The sequence below is a fragment of the Canis lupus genome, chromosome 29 (genome assembly GCF_048164855.1).
Source record: "Canis lupus baileyi chromosome 29, mCanLup2.hap1, whole genome shotgun sequence".
NCBI classification, from domain to species: Eukaryota; Metazoa; Chordata; class Mammalia; order Carnivora; family Canidae; genus Canis; species Canis lupus.
In genome coordinates, this window is record NC_132866.1 from 10,422,607 (window position 1) to 10,439,089 (window position 16,483).

Sequence of the window (16,483 nt, forward strand, 5' to 3'; positions counted from 1 at the left end):
GCCTGACGCCGTGTGCCTGCGAGTGACCGAGCCCCTTCTGGCTGGCCTCCTGCCTGGAATATTGGAAAGCCTAAGCTCGAGGCTTGCTTAGCACCTGGAGACAATTCCTGGTTTGGCCCGTGCTCTGTCCTCTGTGGCCTGAGCCTGGGCTTGGGGTGGGAGGGTCCCTCCTTGAGGTCACATTGCCCCAGACAGTGACCCCCGCCCTTGGTCTGGAAGCCCTCAGGAAGTCACATCCCTCTGGTGAGCCAGAGCCATCGGATCCCGTGGGTCTGGGGCTGGGCCTGAGGTTCTGTGTTCCTAACGAGCTCGGCGGGGCTGCTGCTGCTGCTGGCCTCGGGACCACACTTCGGGCAGCAAGGCCTGGGGGGTTCTGAGCGGCTCTGGAGCTAGGCCCAAACCCAGCTGGAGCTTCTGTGGAGACATCTCTAGTGTCTAGGTGGGAGGGTACAAAGGGAGCCCCGGAGTGCCGTGGAAGGATGCCCCACCGACATGACCACCCGTGGCTGTGGCTCACAGGTAGCGATGATGTTGCCAAAAAGCGGTCAGTGGAGGCAGCCTCCGTCTTCTCCCCCCTCCCTCCCAGCCTCTACTCTGCAGCATGGAAATCAAAGCCTGTTCCCTCGTTGGATCCATCTGTAGCTCCCATACACTAGGCGATCCCTGCCCCGTTCCTCGAGTGACACTGGGGGCCCTCCATCAGGCCACCTCTCCAGCCTGAACCCCTGGCCTGCATCCCACTCTCTCCCAGGCCTGAGCCCAGGGACACCCCATCATCTCAGAGCCCCAGCCACAGACACTTCCTCTGTGTGTGGTCTCCCCAACTTCGGCCAGAATGAGTCTCGTGCTCTCCAGGCCTTGGAACACCTTGGACCCCCGTCTGATCTGGAGCTTTCTTTGTTGTGCTGTCATTTTATCTCCCCTCCAGCCTCCAAGTACCTCAAAAATAGCACCTGCCAGGCATGTGGTCGGCATCCAGGCAGTGCCTGCTTACAGCATAAATCCTGCGAGCATCTAGTCACTCCGGCTTCCCCGTGTGCACAGAAGCCATCTCTCCCTAACAAGAAAGGGAAATGCAGCCTGGTTCAGAGCTGGAGGAGGCATAAAGGGCATTCTCAGGGCAGGAGTGCAAGTGGGGTGGAGAATTACTGCCCAGGGAGGAGTTGGATATAAAGCTCTCTCGCTCACTCCAACACCCCCCCACCCCCATCTTCTCTCCTGAAGGAGGAAGCCCCATGTCTACGGGGCAGGCCCCTGGGACCAGCAGGTTTGTGGACACCTGATGGGGGGAGCGCTGAGGGCTCCCTTCACAAAGTGAGGGCAGACCTTCCCCGGGAATGTCCAACAGGTTAAACTACATCTCTGCTAATAGTCGAACACATCTTTGTATAAATACTGAAGTGGAGTGAGGGTCGACTCTAGATGGGATAGGTTGTGTAGGCGTTAAATTCCACATGCATTCATTTTAGTTTTTGTTTTTCACTCCCTCTCTTTGAAGGAGAGGTGTGACTTAAGTCGTTCCATCGGGTCTGGGTCTTAAGAAAGCCCAGGGCCTCTGAGCCCCTGCAGACACACCCAAACTGGGGATCGGGGCTGGGCGAAGGTGCTCGGGGCTCCGGGGGGCTCAGGCTGGGGCTCCAGGGCAGGAAGGCAACACTTTTCTCTTCTCCTCTTGTCTCCTTGGATAGGCAGCGGTGCCCAGCTAAGGGCTTCCCTTTTCTGCACCCCCTTGCCCCGTGCCCCCCATCCTTTCTCCGGCTCCCTCCTCTCCAGGAGGGAAGGAAGTGAGCTCCCTTCAGGGTAGAGTAGCTGAGCTCAAGCCAGGACCTCAGTGACAGCCACCAGGAAGCCAGGAGGACCAAGAAATCAACTTCTGGTTTGCACCTTCCTTCGAGAGGGGCCCTCCAGGTGCCACGGTAGTGGCTTGTCGCTGTGACACAGAACGAAGCCCCTTTCCAGGGGCCTGGCTGGTGCTGCCCAGGGTGCTCCCGCCCAGGAGCCATCCCTCCCTCCTGGCCCAAGGGTATGCGCCCCTCTAACCCCAGGTGTCTTCAGTGCCCGGCCCCTGCCAGGCGCCCCAGGAAGCACACCTGCAGCCTGCAGCCTCCTGACCTGGGCTGGGCCCGGCAGGTGCACACACTCCTGCAGAGCCGCCGCCACTCTGCATTCCACCGAGCCTCACCTCCGGGCTGGCTCAGACAAGCAGCACCCCCCACCCCACCCCGTCCTCCCCCGGCTCCGGATGCCCAAACAGAGGCCTCTCCTCTCGGGGCCTAATTGCAACCTGGATGCGAGCGTCAGGAGGGCCCGGGAGAGCGTGTTAACAGCCAGGAGGCTCAGGCTCTCAATCTTTGGCAGTCGGGGCTCTGCCGAGGAGGCCGAGCAGCAGACAGCGAGGGGCGCGGGACGGGAGCTAATTAAGCTGTAAAGCATCCCCGGAGCCCCCGGTGCATTTGTAATTACGCTCTCTGATCTCAGAAGCGCCCGGGCGTCCTGGGAGAGCTGGGGGGTTGGGGGGGGAGCAGATGATTGAGAAGTTCATCGGGGCTTTTCGAATGGATTTTCACGAAACTGACATTTACCCCATTCTTGGAGAATCTGCTCCCTGAAAAGAACCATAAAGCGTGCCTAATTCTGCCGCAGGATGTGAGGCGCTCCGGACCGGTGGCCCCCCAGGGGGTACTGACTTGTTCTATGTAGGTCAGGGGACCCCTGTGTGCCGTGATTTTGGAAGCCCCCCTCCCTGGCTCCTGCCCACGGAAATACCCCAGCTCCGCGCACTGGTGCTGAAAATCGGGTAGCTCTTTGACTCCGGTGCTTTTAGCATCCCCCAAATCCGAACACTGCGCTTGCCTCCCCAGACGCTGCACCTCCGTGGGAAGGAGAAGAACCCAATCTCAAGGATGGGCCCTCATCGCTAGATCCCAACCTGTCTTTTTTTTTTTTTTTTTTTTTTTACAGCCAACAAGTCAAAACGTGACCTACTAGGTCTAATTTTTCAAGTGGGTACACTGAGAGCCAGAAAGGGCCGGGGACTTCATTCTAGATCACACGGGCTTCTAGAAATGTGGCAGAGCGGGACCTGCAGCCAAGCCTGGCTTCAAGTCCAGCAGACTCTGCACTTTCTAAAAAATTGACTAAAAGGCCGAAGCTGGAAGGCAGAGGATCTGTCAGGCATCGGGCTGCCGAGGCCACGCACAAAAGGCTGGAGCCTGACATCCCTTCCCGTTATCACCCTTGGTCACTTTTTTGATTTGTTGACTGCTCGAAAAAATGCAGGTTGGGGATATAGGCTCGTTCCGGAGGGTAGATCACAAGCAGGAACGCGCAGGCCGCCGATGCACCTGCGTCTGGCCAGCCCCGTGCCCAGTGAACCCCGCTGCAGTGACGGGTCCTGGTGACAACCGACCCGGGCCCGCGCCCAGCCCGCGCTCCCCCCGAAACCCCGATCCCAGACAGTCCCACGTAACTAAGTAGCAGCAACTCATCTGAGCTCAGCCTTTGAAGAAAACCAGGTAATACTGGGCTCAACCCGGTTTAGGCAGTGGCTATTTCTTTTAAAAACAAAGAAGGAGACAGAATTCCTGCCTGAATCCGTGCCCCCCCCCCCCCCCCCGCCCGTGTGGCCAAGCCCCAGGAATTCCTCCCTGGCGGGGAAGACTCAGACCTCAGCACTTTCCTGAGCATCGGGGACTCGGGCCAGAATCTCCTCCCATGATTCTGGTTCCCAGAGTGGCAGCAAGGCCTGTCGGCGGGAGCCAGCCCTCAAGAGCCTTCCAAATCTCGGGGCTCGGGGCTCCAGTGTCTGTTTCCACTATCACTCCAAATCATAAAGTAGACACGACTAATTTTTCATCAAGGTTTCCTTTTTAAAGATTTTATGTATTTATTCATGAGACACACAGAGAGAGGCAGAGACACAGGCAGAGGGAGAAGCAGGCTCCAGGCAGGAAGCCTGATGTGGGACTCGAACCCAGGACCCCAGGATCACGCCCTAGGCCAAAAGCAGATGCTCAGCTGCTGAGCCACCCAGGGGCCCCTTCATCAAGTTTTAATAAGGATTGAAGAGCTGAGGAACAGCGCCCGGTGCCCCGCATAGAGTAAGCATCCCGAAAGTAGTCATTATCAAAAGAATACATCTCGAGTTATACAGGTAGCTCCCCTGTTATAAACAAATTTGTAAAACCCCAAGAAGTACAAAGCACATAATTAAATTCATCTATAATCCAAACTTCCGGGCATGACGCCTTGTGGATCGATACCCTTCTAAAAATTTTTCTGCCCATAAACTCAATATACCTATAATATAAACTGGGTATGACGATGTCACACATCATAAATGGCATATATTTATTCACAAAAATGAGATCGAGGCATACGTATTGTTTGACTATAGTTTCATTACACAGCATTTCCTAAAATTCTCTTCACGTTAACAGGTACTCACCTAATTCATTATTTTTCACAACTACAGGGCATGCTGTAATAATAGCTTTCTGCCAAGCGTCCTTGCACATCGGCGCACACGCTCGCACACCCTTCACCCACTTGCCTGATCGTTTTCTCTGGAAAATTCTCAGAATTGGAATTCTCGGGGTTAAAGCTTTTAGGATCGCAGGGCCCAACTCTCCTCCAGAATGAACACACCGGTTTTCTTCCCAACATCTTTATGGGTTTCAACAGCACACTGACATGCATTGATCCTCACTATTCATGGATTCACAAGAATTAGTCCACAAAATCTCTATAGAAAAGGCGATTCAAATTTTTTATCTTTTCAATTGTGATACCCCTAGTACATAGTAAGCACTCAATAAATGCAGTGTGTGTTGAATGAATGGGAAAAAGTCAGAGGTGGTTATACAATACAGGATATTGTATTTTCTGTTTCTTCTTCTTTTTTGTTTTTTAACCAGGATCTTTCCCTGTCCTGCCTTTAGCTGGTTCTTATAAGCGTTTCTCTGAGGCACAAGCACCCCTCACAGAAAAGCAAACTCCAGATGTCACCCTTGATCTTTTACCGCTCATTAAATGTGAAGGCCACCAATGGCATTGAGAAAAGTGGTGATGTAGCATGGAAAATCATATTTTCCCAACTAAAAAGTAGGAAACGAGGACGTTATCTGATTTATAAATCTATTTATGTGGAAGAAGAAAAATATTTGCAGAAGAATAATATTTTGTGACATGTGAAGATTATGCAGAGTTCAAATTTCAGTGTCCATAAAAAATTTTGTTGGAACACAGCCACGCCCATTTGTTACCGATCAGTTATGGCTGATTCTGCTGTATTACCATGGACTGGACTGGTTGTTTCGGAGAAGGGCTGTCAGCCCACAAGCCCAAAAATACTTACTCTCCGGCCCTTATGGGAAAGTTCACCAACTTCTAGAAGGAAGTAGAAAAGGATACTTGGTCACAACATTATTTTAAGTGCACCTGTGTGTGCACACAGACACTTGTGAAAAATTCTCCTGTTGAGAATAGTGGTCCTCCAACTACTTGGCCTCAGAACCCTTTTCCATCTTGAAGACCTAAAAGAGCTTTTGCTTAATGTGGGTTGTATCTATTGATAGTTGCCGTATTTGAAATTAAATCTATGAAACACTTAAAAGTTTATTAGTTCACTCAAAATAACACAATTCCACTACATATTAACATGCGTAACACATTTTTATGGGGGAAAAAAACCTATATTTTCAAAACAAAAATGTCAGTGGAGGAGAGTGGCATAGTTTTTATGTATTTGCAAATCTCTTTAAAATCTGGGTTAATAGAAGACAGGGAGATTCTCATCGTTTCTGTGTTCACTCTGTTGCAACATTACACATGACAAGGCCTCTGGAAAACACCATGAGGGCGAACAAGACAAATACTATCTTAGTAGTAATATAAAAATAGTTTTGACATAGTGGATCCTCTGAAAGTTTCCTGGGGGAACCCCGTGGGTCCCTGGGCCACACTTTGAGAACCACTAGTTTAGAAACACAAGGGCATGTATATAACAGTTTGCAGGGTGAAGTCTCTGAACGAGGGCCGACTGAGCTGGAGCCAAGAGGACCACCTTTGCCCCCACTTCCCACAAGGTAACCAAAGTCTCAGAGATGGAGGAGGTTAGGACAACCCAGGCCATCCGCTCACTTGTCCCGCAAACTTGGGGTGGGACCAGCCATTCACTTGCAGCCCCAGCAGCCAAAGCTATTAGAGAAGCAGGTGGGGCTCCGGAGGTGGCAACTCTTCCTTCCCTGGTCTCAGCCTTTCCTCCATCTTCCTCCCTATTTCTTCTCCCTTTCACCCTCTCTATGAGCTGAGGGGAGAGAAGCCAGGTGACACGTCGCCCTGTGTGTCTTCAGGAAGGACCAGGGAAGTTCCCATTTGCATTTCCCATGGACATGTCTGTCTGAGATCCTTCCTTCAGCTGGAGGAGCCACTTCCCTGGAGCTTGCATCTCTGGTCCTTTCTCGGGGCTCCCCTAGCTGCCCGCTGCACCAGTGCCTTCGTAATCCTATTTTCTCTCATGCAGAACATGAGACTCAGTCTATTCTCCTGCTTGCTTTTGCTTTTTTCATTTTTAAATTGCTGTTACAACTCTGTGAAGACAGAAGAATGGCCAAAAGTAAAGTGTTCTGAGCATGAAGGTGACCTCTGTGAAGCATGATTTGCTTCTTCCAGGGCAGTGGGATTTGGACGAGAGCATGAGTCTAGAGGTACTGTCCACTTGCTAAGGACCAAGCCCTGTTTCAAGCGCTTCAGATCCTTGAGACTGCAAACTGTACACCTCGAAATCACTTTCCCCCTTCCTTTAATCCTGGAAGCCATGGTTTTAAGTGAGGCATATGGCTTCCCAGTATAGAGACAAGGTCTGCAAGCCTCCCTCCTATCCAGGCGTGGCCGCAGGACTAAGTCTTGGTCAATGAGATGTACAGACTGAGCCCTGTACCTCTGGATTCTCTCTTGTTCTTTCCTGCTGGTCAAAGTGAGGATCCGATGACTGACGCACCAACAACCATCTCGAGCCACATGGTGGAAGCCACTTGTTGAAGAAGGTAGAGCAACAAGTGAGAAGGAGTTCAGGTCCCTGACACTCAGCAACATACCAGCCTGGACTGCCGGCTGTGGTCTTTTGAAGGAAATAACCATCTTTCCTTTGGTTTAAGCCACTGCTTTCTGTTACGATTAAATATAATCATAATACAGACCTTTGAGGGTCATTAGTTTTAATCCTTATAACAAAAGTATGACATCAACACTTTCCAGTTGAGGCAGATAGAGATTATATAATGAACCCAAGGCCATCTACTCAAAGAAGGCTGAAACAGAGATTCTGGCCCAGGCAGTCAGAATTCCAATCCTGGGGCTTTTAACAACTATACTTTGCTCCCCACTATTTCAATAAATGACTGGCCTTCTTCCTTTAGAGGTTGGTTTTCTGGTTTCCTTCATTTACTGTTTATAAAAATCTGCTAGTATTTGATACTAGCTTCTGGAGCAGAGCCACCGGGTTGCCAATTACAAAATAGGGCAATGACACCTCTATTTATTATATTCTCAACTCGTGTGAGCTGATAGGTGTATAGGCACACATGCACACACACGTACGTATATATGCAAACACTGATATCCATCTCAGAGTGGAATGCTCGGTGTCCTCCTAGCTCATCAGATATTGGCTTTTAGACTCTCTACACACTGATCATGATCCTAAGCCCACAAATATGTCCTATAATAAACAATCATGTCAAGTATAAAATCTATTTATTGCACTTCTACTGTACCCAAAGAAAACATCCTTTAGGGATCCCTGGGTGGCGCAGCGGTTTAGCGCCTGCCTTTGGCCCAGGGCGCGATCCTGGAGACCCAGGATCAAATCCCACGTCAGGCTCCCGGTGCATGGAGCTTGCTTTTCCCTCTGCCTGTGTCTCTGCCTCTCTCTCTCTCTCACTGTGTGCCTATCATAAATAAATAAAAATTAAAAAAAAAAACTAATTTAAAAAAAAAAAAACATCCTTTAGCAGCCAGTGGCAGTCCCATTTTTAGTTTCCCTAAATCAAAAGTTAGGTGGCACTTTTTCCCTCCAGCAGAACAGCTTCTCACCCCTCCCCACCACCCCCACTCTGTGGCGTCCTGCTTAAAAAGGACCACTCAGCTAGCCTTTTGTGAAAACATGGCTAGCTCCCAGTCCTATTCTTTTGTGGCAGATCATTGTATTGGGTTAGGCTAGGCCATACTACAATAACTAATTAACCCTAAATGTTTAGTGCCTTAACAAAGGTTTAATCTGCTCCCAGTGTGGGACAGCCAGAGGCCAAAAAATATTCAAGGGAGCTAGTACTCCACATAGTCACATAAAGACTCAGGCTAATGGTGGCCCCCATATCCTACAGTTATACTCTCTGGAGCATAGAATCTCCATGATTACCATGGAAAGGGAAGAGAACACTTAGATATCCCACCCCCTCTGTTTTACGCTTCAACTCAGAAGTAACAGGTCACTTCCTCTCATAACCCATTGGGTTAGAACTGTTCACATGACCCCACCTATCTCCAAGGAGCCTGGAGGAGGCACATGATAGGTATATGGTGAGCTGGAAGTGTCTCTGCCATCCCATGTAGGCATCAACATGTCTACAGTCATGAGCTAAAACATATTCTGAGTTCTTAGTTTTTGGTGAGGACACGTGGAAATTTCTAAGCTCCAATAAATGGAAAAGCACAGATGCATAAGGACTTCCAAGGGCATCTCTGTCCCAGTGACAGGATGGGTTAAGATTTTAATATTTTAATATCTGATGGTTGAGGACCAATTAGTCAAGTGGTGCCTGTGAATTAAAAGAGGATACTTGGTGGCCTGAGGAGAAATAAGCCAATTGGTCCATCTGTCTCTGCCTTCCAGGCCACAAGGAAACTTGGAGCAGCCCCTCTGATGCCCACCCACTCCTCTACCCACTCTGGTCCTCCCATAAGTTTGAGGGGAAATACACACACAATTTATGGACTTTGGAAAGAGATGAATTCAAGAATATGTATCAAGAGAAATGTGCATTATTATTTATATCCTGAGTGCTCCAATCTAAACACATTAGATTTCATTTACAGGTTTGAAGAGGAATGTTCAGCTTCTCTTTTTTATGGTTGGCCAATTCCAATGAGTACCTAAGGACCTAGTTGAACCAGAGGCTGGCTTGTGTTTGGTCAGGATGGCAATCTACCACTCAGGTATTTATTTTGTCCCTACCATGTGCCTGGTACAATGCTAATACTTTGATGTTTGCAAAATTCAAGTACAGTGCGTTACAAGAAAACGAGGCAGATTTTGTAGTGAAACACGCCACTTTTGTAATATTTACACATAGCCCAGGAGAACTCGCCCTTCAAAGAGATTGTTTTAAAAGTTAGAAGTCTTATTAAAGATTTTATTTATTTATTTGAGGGGTGGAGGGGTAGAGGAAGAGGGAGAAAGAGGGAATCTTAAACAGGCTCCATGCTCAGTGTGGACTCAGACATGGGGCTCGATCTCACGACCCTGAGACCATGACTTGAGCTGAAATCAAGAGTTGGATGCTCAACGGAGTGAGTGACCCAGATGCCCCTGCGCCCTTATCTCTGAGATGTAGCTAAGAAGGGTCTTGGCATCCTCTTTCGGAAATATCTTCAGGCCCTCAGTAAGGACGCATCTGAAAGCTGACCCCATTACCATTGTAATGTCTCCTTTTCTGGTACTATTGTTATCCAGCAGCGTTATCTACTAGATAGTTTACTAGAGCTGGCTTTCAATACCTTTTGTATATTCTCAGAAATCAAATACAAGCTCCACAGTGGAAGAGTAACCATGCCTACAGAATATCTAGAAAAATGTGCTGTAGCCTCCGAAGGCACATCCCTAAGTAGATTCCAAACCTCTATGGTAAATTATATTTTCCAAATGCAATATCTCTCATCATATTTCTCATCCTATATACTTTCCAAGAAACTTGACACTCATCCACCAAGAGGTGGACTCCAGTCCCCTTCCACTTGAAAGGAGATGAGTTTCTGACTCACTTGTAACCAACAATGCAGGGAAGTGATGCTGCTGGACTTCAGTGTAAGGTCATAAAAGATAATTCGATTCGTCATGTGAGTCGAACACTCTCACCAGAGTCCTGACTCACCACGTAAGCACTCTGATCATTTCCGTCGTGTAAATACTCGCACAATGGCCAAGGTGGTGAATGTAGAGTTGAAAAGTGATGCACACAATGGGCACGCTGGCTCCAGCACACACCATCCATAGAACTGGAGCTGACCCTACAACAGGTCAGCTTTGCACGGCCAGCGGGAGCTCCTGAATGTGTTCCAAAGTTCCTTCCCATTTAAGGGATGGAGCTCGGGGCCAGGAAACACAGAAATGTGGGGATATTATCTGTGTTTGCCTCTGGCCAAGATAGTAATGAGACCCTTCTGGCTTCATGGTGGGCAAACAGAACTGAAACCCCTAAGTGACCCCAAAGGACACCTAATTTGGCAGTATCCTGCCATGATACAGAAGAATGCAGTGGAGCACGCCCTCACCTCCTGAGGGGTAGATACGCAGATGGCTGTGGACAGGTTCAACCATTAGCTCTTCGGGGGCTTTGAAGGCCCTGTCTCCCTGACAAGGCTGGGAAAACCTGCCCTGAGGAATTTGGCTGAGGGGAGCAAACTGGTACACAGGAAGCCGTGGGAGGGCTGGGCCCACTCTGTGAGAGTGTGGCCCTGTTTCTAGTGAGAGAACGTACTGGCACCCCAGCACCTGGGAAAATACCCACCCCCCCAAACAACACCAGAGTCTGCGTGAGGGGGCCAGACAGAGAAGGCCATGCTATTTGCAATGACTTGGTTTCTATCTTAAATTAACATATTGTATTTGGGGGAAAAAAAACATATAAAAGGAGAATTAAAAATTGTACCTCATCTTCCACTCTCTCCATTGAAAACTCTGGCTTTGTTTAGTCTTTTAGAATATACAGTCTATTCAGGTTTTACACTCAAAGTCTTTCCCTTAGCATTACATCCTGGTCATCTCCCCATAGTCTTAAATCTTAAAAAATAATAACGGGTGTGGGGCACTTGGGTGGCTCAATGGGTTGACCATCCAACTCTTGGTTGCAGCTCAGGTCATGACCTCAGGACCATGGGATTGAGTTCCACATTGGGCTCTGTGCTCAGTGGGGAGTCGGCTTATCCTTTTCCCTGTATTCCTGCCCCTACTGTCCTCTCTCTCTTTCTCTCTCTCTCAAATAAATAACTTTAAAAATAATAATGGGTGCATAATACTCCATCATTTGGAAGAAAACAACTCGGATCACTGGCTATCTAGGCTAACTCTGCTTTTCCATGATGGAAAAAGGTGCAAGTCAATCTTCGTGTTCTTATCGGACTCTAGAGTGCTTGTAGCAACAGGAAAACATCATGGAATGACAGGGGCATTGCTGAGGCTCTTGATGAACATCACTGTCCTACAGAAAGCTGCTCTCAGCGTGAGCTCCCACCGGGAAGGCGGACCAGTGCACCTCCTACGGCAGCGTAAGGGGCAACGTGAATTTGCCATGACTGGTTTGATTGCCATTTTGATGACTGCGTGGAACCACTGCACGCATTTGCTGAGCGTGTGTGTTTTTGCCGTGGACTTGTGCTCTTTGTCCATCTTCTTGCAGACATCTCAGCACTTTGGTGATGTTTTGCAATAGCCTTCCACATCAACATAAAATTCTTTGTGATATTTAGCACAGACATCTTCCCGGCATTACTGAGAACCATACGAGTTCCAGATTCTGTGGTCACGTGCAATCATCTCTTAACTTTTTAACTCACATCTAAGAATTTTATGTCTACAAAGCCCTTCTCTCGAGATCGGAGGTTTGTCTTCTATGATTATGTTATTTTTGCATACAGCTGTTAAAGGGCTGTGGACTTAATTTTGATATGTGGGGAGAACCAGGGATTGTCTTTAATCTTCCCCACATGGTTGGTCCTCACATCACTTGTTGACTGACTTCCCATTCCTCACAGATCTTAACCGTGTACTAATTTTTTATCTATAGTGTTTCCATTAGGGGGTGTGTTTGAGACTCTCTTCTCCTCTTCCATCTGCTGCTGATTTGATCTGGCTATTGCCATTGTATAATGTCTGTGTTTTTCTTCTTTTCCCTCAACAACCTGATACTTTTAATACACTTTCCTTATCAAAATAGTCTGAATCAAGCCCCTAAAATTTCTTACCGCCGAGCTCCTCCGAATACAACTCTTGTTGACCTGAGCAAGTCTACAACTTTCTCCCAGGAAGCCACTCTTAATTTTTCCCTGCTCATCCTGGCCTTTGGCTTTGGGCTGGAGAAACAAACAAGAGCGAGTGAAGACAGAGCTTGGGCCTTACGAGGCCACCGCGACATGAAATTAGTTTGTGTCGTCACCTCCTTCTTACGAAAGGCCATTTGTCTGTCGTTGCTGGAAAGCAACATCTTGCATTTAGCTATGTCTCCACCACGTCCTGGCAGAGAGAGACCCCAAAAGTGAGACGAGTGGCTGCTCATCAAAGAACATTCCGCCTAGGGTATGGGGTCTACTTGTAACTTTATCGCGAGGTGACCTTGGGCACACTGCTGTCACACTCTGGAACTCTGCTGCACCATCTGTAACATGAGGCTTCCTGACTGGACTCCCTTCCACCTCGAATGCAGGGCAACCGGTTGTAGGCAGCCCCCCTCTGAATCTTGCCTTGGTTTCCCTGAAGCCGGCATCTGTCAGAACTTATCGACAGCTCTGAGTTTGGACATCATCTTCACATTTTCTGGAGCCTTCTTGCTTTGAGAACAGTCCTTTCAAGATCCCCGGGATAAAAGCACCCCCAAAGTGGGAAGCAGCTAAAAAGGAACACAGCCCTCCAAGAGAAGAAGAAAGTCGTGTGTCTGTTTCTCTCTCAATCTCTCATTAGTGTAGCTTCTGAATGATTCAAACATTTGTTACACTTTTCCTGGAAAATTACAAGTTTAATTTGGAATTCAGTCATGGAGAGAAAATTCTGCTGAGTATATAATGTAAAAATATGGTTGCTAATGAGTGGCACTGATTTAACAGGAAAGAAGGAAGAAAAATACACATTTTGGAAGAAAACAAGCAATTTCGAAATGTTTCCATTTGCTCCGAATCCAACTTCATTGCTGCAAGGGGTCGCCTGGAAATTCTTCTCATGAAAGCGCAGTAAATATTACTGTCGACTGTCTGTTTTCTGGCCTGGAAGAAATGGGTAGAAATGACAGATTTCCTAGGATAACTTTTGGGAAATTTGTGTTGATGGTACCGCTGATTTTAAATTCTTCATTCTTTCCTCCAGCAAAAATACACCAAATTGTGCAAACAGCACAGAACAGCGTGGCAAATTCCTGCTTCTTCAATTAAAAATAAATAAGTAAATAAAATCTTTTGGGTCTTTGTGTCCATACTGTTTGTGTGTGGGGGGGTGTGTTGTGAATATCTGAGTGTGCGTACGTATCGTATGTGATCAGATCTGCTTTGAGATAGTTTGGGGAGACACCACAAAAGAATCTCCTTCTTCCCTATTAGAAATTCTGATTTTATACCGTTAATTGGCATTTTCAAAACACCCAAGCACCGGGTTTGAAGTCTACAAATAAAACACAAGCCCAGATGCCGTGTTTACGCTTGCATGCGTTAACAGTTCATAAGCAGTTCATTAAACTGATAACACTTTAAACAGTAACACTGGCTCTTTCAGACTCTCTCAGGCTGTGATTGTCCTGAGGCGCCAAATGAACCCTTTCTAGGCTGGGAACCGCAGGAATTTACATTCTTGACGTGTGTCTCTTAATTACGGACACCCTGGGCCCTGGCTGGCTCGGGGAGGGCCGGGCTGGGGCCTGCACGCCCGGGTGACCGCACACACAGGGCCAGGCCAGGGGCTGCTGCGTGCTGGGGACACTGCCCGCGACAACGGGCCGCAGGACCCGTCCGGGTCGGTCACTGCTTCCCTGCAACAGCTCGGCTGGGTGTGTGCTGAGCCTCTGACCAGAAACCAGTTCGCCAAGAATAAACCTCCCGGTTGATAAAGGTCTCGGCAGTGGGTGTTTGCCACCGTCTGGAGTTTTCTGAGCAGCAATCCCCACTGCCCCAGTTCTCTTTCGAAGCGGGAGAGCCTGGTGCAGTCTGCACCCCATCTCCCTGGCATCAACTTCTAGGGCCCGGGGGCCGTGCTAGCAGGGGGAAGAGGACCGTCTTGGTCCTCTTGGTGTCTGCCTACCGGGCACAGTACGTAAGGGTTAACTGTCTGATTGCCACTGAGCCAGCTCTGCATGCATTTCCCCCAATCCCACAACAGTCCAGGGCGGCTCTACCTCTTTGGGGTGACGACCCGAGGCCTGCCAGGCCACAGAGGGCTACCGGCCCCCAAGTTGTACTCGAGCACAGGGCTATGCCAGGTCAGTCTTTTCCAGCATCCTCTTCCCCTGCCAACTGGTGGAGACCCTTATTATTCTCACTTTGCAAAAGGGGAAAGGGCAGCAGAGGCGGAGACGGAATTGGAACTCAAGCCCACCCTGCTCCCACCGCAGAGGCTCTCCAAGCCCGGCCGCCCGGTCTCAGCCCCTCCCTCCGGGCCGGGCCGCTGCCCCCAGGTCCCGGGCCCCCGGCCCTGCGGATGGTAGCTGGCGGGCACTGATGCATCACGACGGGGAGCGGACCGGCTGCTGCTGCACCTGAGCGAGGCTTGGCGAGCGCCCTTCCCCGGCCCGGGCCGGAGGCGGGAGCCCAGCCGGGAAGCCGGGAAGCCGGGAAGCCGGGAAGCCGGGCCGGAGTCCCCCGCCAGCGCTCCGGGCCTGGACGCGCGAAGGCTCCGCGGCCGGGCGCACAGCGCCATCGCGTGGCCGGAGCGGGCAGCGCAGCGGGGGCCGCGGGCTCCCACCTGCTCCAGGCCCGCGAGTCATCGGTGATGCCCGGGTGATGCCGGCTGGCGGAGCAGGAGGGCGTCGGCCTTTGGGGAACATCCCTGATCTCCAGCTCTGGGCTCAAGCGGCCCGTGCAGCTGCAACGGCAGGGGCATGGCCCGGCGGGGTGAGTCCCGAAGGCTTCCGTGGAAGAAGCAAGGCCCCCCACGTCTCCAGGTGGGGCAATGGATTTCTATCTCCTGAAAAAGGAGCACAGGTGGCGAAGGATCCCGAGGACCTTCCGCTTCCTCGGAGATGCATGGGTCCCTGAATCCACGCAAGGTCATATCGAGACTCTCACCACTATTCATTCATTGGTTTTTATGGTTCATTCAGTGAAGCCAGCAAAAATGTAACGAGCACCTCCCATGTGGCGGGACCTCAGGTGCAAGCTGATGAGATGAAAAAGGACCCAGGACTCCTGGGGAGCTCGGTGGTTGAGCAGCTGCCTTTGGCTCGGGTCCTGATCCCAGGGTCCTGGGATCGAGTCCCTCGTCTCGCTCCTTGCAGGAGGCCTGCTTCTCCCTCTGCCTGTGTCTCTGCCTCTCTCTGTGTGTGTCTCATGAATAAATAAATAAAATCTAAAAAGCAAAACAAAACAAAAAAACGAAAGAGGACTGAAGGGATGGCTTAAAATGTGGTGGGCCCTTTAGTGTTCCAGGGAAGCCTCCCCGGGCTTCTTCTTTGGAACAAAGTTTTCTTTCCAAAACTTTGGAAAACATGTAAAATAAAGTACAGAGAATTACAAAGCAGCCAATTTTCCTAAACCACAGTCCCCGAAGAATTTTTAAAATTGTGAAATAGTCATGTTCTTGGTTAATATATGATGTAGCAAGATCTAGATCTACAGACCAGTCTGCTAAGTACTGTCATTTCATACTGCGATGTGCACAAATGACATTTCGAGACCGGTGCACCAACTGCAGTGTGATACGCAAACGGCTATGATTTCCGTTAGCGACAAAGTCACAATGTGACGGATTGCCTATATTCACAATTGAAGAAAATGTTGGAGTTTGGCAAAAGGAATGACGGAAACGCTTCCTCGCCAAGGTCACGGAGCTCCTGGATTTCATCCACGGACGACTTGGTTAAGAAGCAGGTGGGTGAGCAGCTCTATTAACAGGTAAATAAACAGGGTTTGCACGGCTGGTGCTGAATGCTTTGCGGGAGATCAGTAGGGGGATCCTGACTATAAAAGCAGAGGGTGCGGGATGAGCACTGGGTGCTATATTATATGTTGGCAAATTGAACTTCAATTAAAAAAAATATGTGTGTGTATATATATAATTCTTAAAAAGTAAAATATTAATTAATTAATTAATTAAAAAACAATTAACAAAATAAAACAAAATAAATAAAAGCAGAGGGCGCTGGTCAGTCGGTCCAAAAGGCCTGGGCGAGGAGACATGTCATGTGAAGAGGCTCTACCAGTGGCAGCAGGTGGCCACCAGGGGGCGCAGGGAAGCCCATCACCTGCGCAGTCTGCAGACTGGACTCCCGACCCCAGAACCTGTGTCCACCTT